Below are 9,731 nucleotides of genomic sequence, written 5' to 3' on the forward strand. Positions count from 1 at the left end.
CTCATATAAACTTGGAAAATCTAAGAGAAGGTTTTTACACTAAATTTCTCTAAAGTTTGTAGGTTTATTCACCTTCTACTTTGAGCTTTGAAGATAAATATCAAAATTTGTAGGTGGAACTACACTAAACCTAGGTTTCTATCGATATGGGTAGGTGAAAGAGAACTAGCATGTGGACAAAGTTGTCATAAGAAAATTGTTCATAGCTTTATCAACCTTGCGTGCTCTTTCGTCAAAGCACTCTTTATAATCCCTCACCATTACCACCTCCCTTGACAGGTTTGTTGCCACCACCTTTGGCAGCACCACTAACTCCCACTCCCCCCCCCCCCCCCCCGATAGAAGGCTACCTATGATGGTGTGATCCATATTGTAATATATATCATGATGTGGATTTTCTCAAAAGAATAGGCTCATTGCAAGAATAGAATTGTTTTCAAGTTTCCACCATTTTCTCTAGAGTACTTGGTTCCAATTGTTCTAGCCCATCAAAGGAAACATTCTACAAAACCCTTGTTCAAGGGGTTTTTTTGTCAAAAATTTATGGTTGTTTTACCGTTAAAATTAGTTGTAATCTTGTTATAGTTATTTTTTGTGCTTGAAGCCACCTTAAATATCCTGTTTGGTTTTTATTTTGTATAGTATGCCTTGGTCAATCTTGCTTGTTTTAGGGATTTCTCGGAAAATCTCGCTCGAGATTTGAGATTCCTCTTAAAATAAAACATCAAAATAAAATAAAACATCAAAATAAAATAAAACATCTTAAAATGAAACATCAAAGTAATGTTGATGATAACAAAAGCTAGTTGAGAAGAAGGGGTTTTTTAATTGTGTCTAAAATTTATAGAAGGTTTTCTTTGAAATGTTGAATAAACTTACATAGGGGTTTTAAAATGATCTCATGTTTGCACGTGATATACCTTGTTTTCTCCAAGTGACTCCCATGAGATTCACACACAAAGGCAGAGATTCTTTGCTTACATCATCACAAGAAGGTTTTTTCCTTGGTACAAGGATTGGTTCATACATAAACTTATGTTCTTTACAAGTTATTCTCACATAAGGCCTGGAGGTTTGTTCACATCTCTATTAGCTTACTAGCACTAACACAAAATCAACGCTAGGGAATCAACCTGACTAGTGCATGGAGGCTATGGGGGTTTGCCAAATCCACAATATACACATATAAACACAAGAGATGGAGGATTTTAGCAATCTAGTAAGCAAAACACACACTACTCAAAGAGATGCTAATATAACCAATGATCTAATCATTGATGATGTAGCTTAAGTGAAAGGCTATTAAGCATGGGGGTTCTCCAAGTAGGACAAAGAAACACTCAATGGCTTAATCTAAGAGTTAAATACACACTTTGCCATAGATATGGGAGGTAGTTTTTGGTCGTGACAGCAAGCAAAATGAAAAATTGACTCTATAAGACTAACGAGTATGCTAAGGCAATCCCATTCAAAAAACCACATATGTACATCTCATTATAGCCTAGATTAGACTTAGTCCAATCTCACTTACACTCTACTAGTTCCAATTTAGCAAGCTCAAACCCATTGATTGAATTCTATCTTTGCCTAGATCAGACTAGGTCTAATCTAGGAATTCAGGACTTGATCTAGGAAGCACAAAAAGCAGATGGGGATCCAATCTATAAAGTAAAAAGATAATAAGCTGATGGGGATTTAATCTTATTAATTTTGATCAAAGTAGTAAGGTCTCTCCTATATATCTACCTCTCATTGGAGACTAGATCAAACTTTGTATGATCTAGCATGATCAAAAAACATACATTAAATCACGCTTTTGCATAGATCATACTATGTTTGATATACCATTGTTGATCTAGCATTGGAATCTTTCCTAGGTAGCTCAATCCTATTGCCTTCTTTATATATCAAGATCAACTAGGTCCAATCTATCAAGAACATTGATGTGTTTTTTCATGTGGGCTTGATTATGTCAAATATAGTAAGCATGGAAAGAGTGGGAATTTCTCCCTAGAAAGCAAGTATTTAATCAAACTAGTTCTAATCTAGTAAACTCTCACATTCTCTCCCATATATCTATATATCATTGTAGCCTAGACCATACTTGGTCCAATCTAACTTACATTGGACTAGGTCTAATCTAGTCCAATTGCACATCCATGTTAATCTAACTTGCATTGGACTAGGTCTAATCTAGGAAGGTCAACCATGTATCTATATACCAGTTTAGCCTAGATCATACTTGGTTCAATATGCTTACATTGGATTAGGTCTGATCTACAAGGCTCAAACCATTGATCAAATTATGAATGAGACTAATTATCAATTAACATTAGGATTTCTTCTTGGAATCTCAATCCTATTGATACACTTCTTCTTGTGGCTTATATTAGGCTATGTGAGATCTATCAAGAGAACATATATTCTTCTTGTGGCCTAGATTAGGCTATGTGGGATCTATCAAGAGAGCATATCTTCTTCTTCTTGTGGCCTAGATTAGGCTAGGTGATATCTATCAAGAGAACATATCTTTTGGTTTGTTTGTGGACACGGCCTAGATTATATCATATATATTAAACATAGAAAGCAAATGTGAATCACTACCTAGAAATTAATTATTTGATCATTCGAGGCCTAATCTAGTAAATTGTCACCCTTATATGTACATATTATTGTACCCTAGATCAGACTTGGTCTAATCTAACTAATATTGGAATAGGAATGATATAGGAGGGTCAAACCCATTGATTAGATAGCATATAAGGTTGGGATCTTTTCTTGGAATCTCAAATACGATTCTTCTAGTGGCCTAAATCAAACTTGATCTAATATAACTTATAGTGGACTAGATCGGATCTAGAAGGCTCAAACCCATTGAGCAAATTCTAGGTGAGAATATGTCTTACCTAACATTGGAATCTCTTCTTGGAACCTCAATCCTATTGATAAACTTCTTCTTGTGGCCTAGATTACACTAGATCTAATCTAAAAAGAATATATATTTTGGTGTATCTGTGTACATGAAAACTAAAATGCACAACTATCATTTCTTGTTGAGGTATCTTTTGTGATTTGTGCTCTTAGTTTATTTATAAATGCAATTTTTTTAATTCTATATTTTTAAAATTTTATGATATTCAAAGTTTTGATTTGTTTCTATCATTGTGTCTCATATTATATGTGATATAGCAAGAATAAAAAGTAGATGAGAATTGCTATAAGCTTATATCTTTTATAATTTGTTCTCTAAATTTATTTATAAATGAACTTTTTTCTATTCTATATTCAAAGTTTTAATGATCAGTGTACATGGCCTAGATTATATTTGATATAGCAAGCATAACAAGTAGATGAGAATTGCTACCTAAAAAGCAAAAAAAATTATCATACTGGAAATAATCTTCCAAAACCTCACCAATATATATACATATCATTAGAGACTAGATTAGACTTAGTCCGATCTGACTTATATTGGACTAGGTCCAATCTAGCAAGCTCATACCCATTAATCAAATTTAGGAAGCTAAATCTTAGTGATAAACTTTTCCTTGTGGCCTAGATCATAATAGGTTGGATCTATTAAGAACATATATTTTGGTGTGTTTATGCATGTAGAAACTAAAATTCACAAATATCATTTAGTGTTTATGTATCTTTTGCAATACATACTTACTTACAGATGCAAATGATTTTATTGGATATTTCTAGAAATTCATGATATATTGAAAGTGATAAATTTCTCAATTGAGCAAGAACTTCTTATGAGAGCTTCACAATAAGAGTAAGCTTTTTAGGCCAGATAAACCAAATGTTGAGGTAATGTTCAAGCCTTTCACAAGAATGGCAAATGGCTTTGAATGTGATCATAAGCGGACAATCCTCATAGATGACTCTCCATATAAGGGTTGTGTTTCTCCAAAAAATAATTGTATCTTTCCCGCTACTTTTAATACAAGTAATGAGAAGGATAACATTCTTTTAGGGGAACTATTAGCATAGTTTCATAGATTCATATCATTATGGACAACATTGACGGATGACAATGAGCATTTTGCAAAAAATTTTAACATTATTGATAAGTGTACAGAGATTAACATGCGGTGGTCACAAAGAAGGTTCAACACAGGTAGATTTTCTATTGCTGAGAAATTATTAAATACTACTTCTACAACAATAGACAAGAAAGTTCAAAAAGGAGCATCAGGTAGTAGCAACAGATAGAAGTCAAAAGTCACAGATCATGAGATACAAGAAATATTGAAAAATGAAATTCCAAATATTCCTAATATGAAGGGGAGTCGGGTGATTGTATTAGCTAAAAGATTGGGTTGTAGAGGTGGTGTTTCTTTGAAATCTATAACTGCAAGGGCATTAATATTACAGTCTAGCCATGGTCTTCTTTGATGAAACACTCCAAAACATAAATGATATATGTAAGGTAATTTCTTATAGTTTGAAACCTTCTTGTACTCCATATAAAACAATCTTTCAAAGGATAAAATTTTTCTTAAGTTTTGTTATAATTTCTTTGTATAATTGTTGGAGGGCACCTATTCTAAGGGGACTCCTAAAAGGGAGTGCATTCTACTCTAAGAAGACTCCTTTAATTGAATTATTTTATTTGTTATTTTCCTAGAACTTGAAATTGGAAGAAAGATTTAAAAGATAACTAAAACATTGAAGTTTTTTTAAAACCCCTAAAAGACGCCCTATAGTAGAGTCACCAATTTGGTGATAACATTGCACTTAAATTTTACACCCTTCCACATTAACCTGTGGAGCGACAAAACATTAAATTTCAATGTGGATGAGTAGTAGTAGATAGTGGTTAGTTACATTAGTTACCATAATAAGGATGTCTATTTCTTTAAAATAGTCAGCAATCGGTCAAATATAACTAATCACTATCTACTAATACTCATCGTACACTAACTTTAATAAAACCATGTTGTGAATAAGATTTTGTTTGACTGATGTTGTATACCAATACAATAATAAATTTTTATTAAGAATGCTTCTTAAGCTTCACATCTTCAACAACTTAAACTACTAAATATCCTCACTTTAAAAGTCACTGGGTGCTATACTTTTCTTCAACACGACGCTTGAGAACGATCACCAATTTAGGAAGGGGAATCGCTTCTATGAAACAAGAGCACATACAAAGTAGATATGGAGTATTTTGAGAAGGATGGAATGGTGATGGACTTAAGAAGGAATTATGAAGCATTTGTTACAGCAAGTCATGACAATTGTCAAATTATTTTTAAGCCAAAACCCACAATGTAAATACTATTATAAGTAGTAAGCCCACAATGTAAATACTCCCAACATGAAATTTCATGCTATTATAAGTAATAAACGGGCTTCTAGTTTATGTCAAGGTATGTATTCTAGTGCAATGGGCACTGCGTTATGAATGGGCAAAGGCACTAGGATCATGTTTCATTCCATTGGAAGAAAAATCCAGACAACTCTAAAGGAGAATATACAATAAAACTAGGATTAAATACATAGGGTAGTAACCAAAAGGTATCACAAAAAAGAAAAAAAAAATCTACGCTCCTAGCTCTGAAGAGATTACCTAAACATACTAATTTTCCATTTTCTTCTTGCAATGTCCAAACATACTACATTCAACATTTACTTTTAGCATAGTTTCTAAGCTTCTTAGCAGAATGCTATTTACACAATTCTGACAGAGTAAGAAGTAACTCCTTGTATGTGGAACTACCTCCTTCATGTGCTACTAGTATGGCTTGAATCTCAAGGACACTGGAAAAGTTGAAGTAGAGGGTGCCTTCAAAGGGGTCCTCCACCTACACACCCGTGCGCACCTCAATGAATGACTATCCGACTTATTTTTCTATTTGGACCTCCTCTTCTTGCCTTTTCTACATCTAATCTTACCTTTACCTTTGCTAGTATCTAGTATCTCTCGACTCAATTGAGGTTGTGTCCCTTGCTTTGTAGCCTACTTTCCCTTGGAGGACACCCTTATAATGCACTCAACAACCATATGCTCTTTCCTTATAGTTCATAGGGCTCCTAGCCAGAACTACATTAGTCTACTCTCATACAATACTATTTCCTAGCCAGAAATCATATACATACATACAATAAGAAGATGTACAATTTCTACTACACATGCCCTCGAGTTAGTAAACAGAGAAGCTTTCCCCATGTAAATTAGAGATGAGTGAGATCAAAAAGAGACTTAAAAAATAGAATCTACCTTTGAGGGGAACTAGCAACCCTTCATTAGGTGACACACAAAAAAAATAAGGTTGCGCACTTATTTTCTCTACAATGGGAATTGGGGGAGAGAGAGAGAGAGAGAGAGAGAGAGAGAGAGAGAGAGAGAGAGAGAGAGAGAGAGAGAGAGAGAGAGAGAGCGCATTTTGGGGTTCCTAGGAAACTTGAAGACACCCTTCTCATCTAGTGTAAACTCTTGACCTTCAATAGATATAAGGGGCCAACATTCTTGAAAAACCTGTGAGAAATTGGGAAAGCCTTCAGGAGCAAAGTAGATTCTACCCAACATGTTACTGTACACCAATGGGGTCAAATGCAACCATTCCCCACACTAAAAATCCCTTTCATCCAAAAGACCTTGTTGAATACAGAATTCACCTGGAGGATCAAATCAATACATAAATACCTGTAAGATATAGCTTCAAGCAGTTAATGACACATGTACACAAGAGTACCTGCATTTCCTCAAGCTTTGCACACAGCATGACCATCTGCAAAGCATCCTCCACAACGATTTGAAAAAATGCAACAAACCAGAAGCATGTAAACCCCAATCTAGAACAAAATAGTGTAGCACTCTGACAAATGTACACAAGAGTACCTACATTTCCTCAAGCTTTGCACACAACATGCTTATCTACAAAGCATCCTCCACAACAACTTGAAAAAATGCAACAAACCAGACTTACTTGACAAACCATATGAGACCATTGATCACCCACCCCATCATGCATAGAAGCATCGAAACCCCAATCTAGAACAAAACAGTGTAGCACTCTATCAAAAGAGAATGAAGGCATAGAGTGGTAAAAAACAGTCTAATATATGAACTTCCAAATAGATTGCAAAAGATGGAACCTGAATAACAAGAAAAAAAAAAACCCACTCCCTAATCTTGTTGTGGAAGTATGCCCGGTAAGAGATAATTTTTACTAACCAAAGTCACTACCTTTTTCCAAATTTGTCTCAAGTATCAACAATCCCCAAAGAGACGAAGTAATGATTCAACATGAATCTTACAAAGGGGACATATACCAAAGTGCTTTCTCATAATAGAGAGTTTAAGAGCATAAGGCAAAGCTCCAACCATTACCTTCCATAGAAAGTTCTTAAAAGTAACATGCGCAGTAGAAAAATTCCACAAGTAAAAGCATAGTTTCTACCACCAAGTTGCACACCATTTTTTTTTCCATAACCTACTAAGCTTGCTCAGCCAAGCATCCAATAGCAGTATAGACAAGCAGACTAAATGGGTGTGAGGATGAATCAACGGAGGAAGCCAACACGGAGGAAGCTAAACCCAATCAGAAAAGAAGCACCCCTCGTTATTCCAATGTGAGATCAACCATTTAGATAAAGCTTCAAGAGCCTTAGACTGTAAAGGCAAAGCCTTATCATGTAGTCCAAGCATAACTTTCAGCTGAGCAATAGTCTTGATACCAACGATAGAGTCATCCCACAAATCAGACCATGAGACAAAGCCTTACAATAAAGCACTACAAGTGTATCTGTGGGACCCTTTCTAGGATAATGCCATAGTAGCCTACTAAATCTTGTGCAAAATATCAACTGAGAAATGTGCCTTTTTCAATAGCAGAGGGGCATTGAAAGTAGCTTTTGCTTCCAAGAGTGGTTTTTCCAAAACCCACCAATAGTATGAAATTTAGCAAGACCCAACATGTGAATCAACATAAGGGTCCAAGATTATACAGGATTATGAAAATACACTAGAAATTTAGCACACACAGCTATTGCTTGAAAATGCATATTCAAAATCCCCAATCTAGCAAACTACTAAGGCTTACATAAATAGTCCCAAGAAATCCAATGAATAGCTTTATGTTTAAGAAAAGACTTCCTCCAAAGGAAAAATTTATTAGGCTTCAAAAAGACAGTCATGTTTCAAGACAAAGACTTCTTACAAAGGAAAAACTTAATATGCTTCAAAAAGACATTCCATCTAGCCATGTTAAAGCTCAAAAAAGGAATATAAAACAAAACATAAGATAAGAGCACATTCTTGATAAAGTCCATTTTTGCATTTTAGAATCTATCTTGGCCATAACCCAATCAAACCTTTGCTTAGCAAAAATATCAACCCAATAGGAGTCCCCAGATGTCTAACAAGGGGTGTCAAAAGCATTGTCTTCTGCAATAGAAAGCAACCTAGACTTTTCAATATTACACACATGGATCCACAAGTGGTGGAAAAGTCCTAAACAATTTGAAGAGCATTTCTCAACACAAAAGTTTCAGCTTTGAGAAATAGCAATGAATCATCAGCAAACATCTTGGTTAACAATTGTTTTCCATCAGGAAGCAACAAACCAGAGATATTACCTTTTTCAGTAGCAACTTCTAGGTTTAAAATATGGGTAACCGCAACAAATGATAAGGGGGCCTGTTTGACTGTCCTTGCTAATGGAATACCCCATTACACAAAATCTCAGAATAAGCAGTAGCCGTGAGGGCAAGCACAGAATCAACCACTTTAGGGAGAAACTCCAATTTTCTCATAGCAGCATCAATAAAGGACCAGGAGACTCTATCATAAGCTTTGTCCAGATCAAGTTGGAAAAGCATACACTTTTGATCAGAGGAATGAGCAATAACAATCCCAATCAGAGTAGACAAAATGTTGTCATATATAGATCTCCCCTTAGTAAACCCATGCTGATGAGGAGAGATCCCTCTTTGCAAACATGGCATAAGTCTCATGGCAAGGAGCAAGCAACTTGCTTAGCAAATCAATATAATCAGGACTTGAAAAATCCATGGGTCTACTATTTCCCTATTAAAAACTCTATTAAAAATATCACATACTAGAGTAGCCAACAACTCCCAAAAATATAAAAAGAAGCGCACAGTAAGACCATCCCATCTAGGAGATTTATCCTTCCCCATACATTTTAAAGCTTGAAAACATTCCGAAGAAGAAAACAATATTTCCAACACAAGTGCTTCCTGAGAAAAAATAATGGTAGAGACCACCGAAAGAACTTGAGACTGTAAAAATAATACTGACTCAGAAGAGACTTCTCTAAGGCTTATGTTGTCGCCTGTGACCTACACCTGTCAACACTAAAGATGTTCTCACATGCCACACAAGACATAACTCCAAGTCATCACTCAACACTAGATAAGCCACATAAGCGAAATATCTGGTAAAATGAGGCAAGAAGTCCAAGAGCTCGGAATGGAACTCCAACAATGATCTACACGATGCCAAGACAACCGTACTATGAAGCAGGCATCAATGTCACACATGTAGTATCGTGGATGTCAGTAAGACCATCAATAAATGATATGTCAATATCGAGGGAGCATGACCCAAAGGGTGGGTGGTTGGAGGCCCTAGTGGGTTGTCAAGCCACAACGCCACGTATCTAAGAGTACAAATGATCTCAACACATGCTATCTACACTCTATCTACACGCTATTTACTCTTGAGTAAGCTAACCTAGCCAAAATGACTA

This window comes from Adiantum capillus-veneris, chromosome 6 (genome assembly GCF_014529385.1).
Source record: "Adiantum capillus-veneris isolate H3 chromosome 6, ASM1452938v2, whole genome shotgun sequence".
Classification (NCBI taxonomy): domain Eukaryota; kingdom Viridiplantae; phylum Streptophyta; class Polypodiopsida; order Polypodiales; family Pteridaceae; genus Adiantum; species Adiantum capillus-veneris.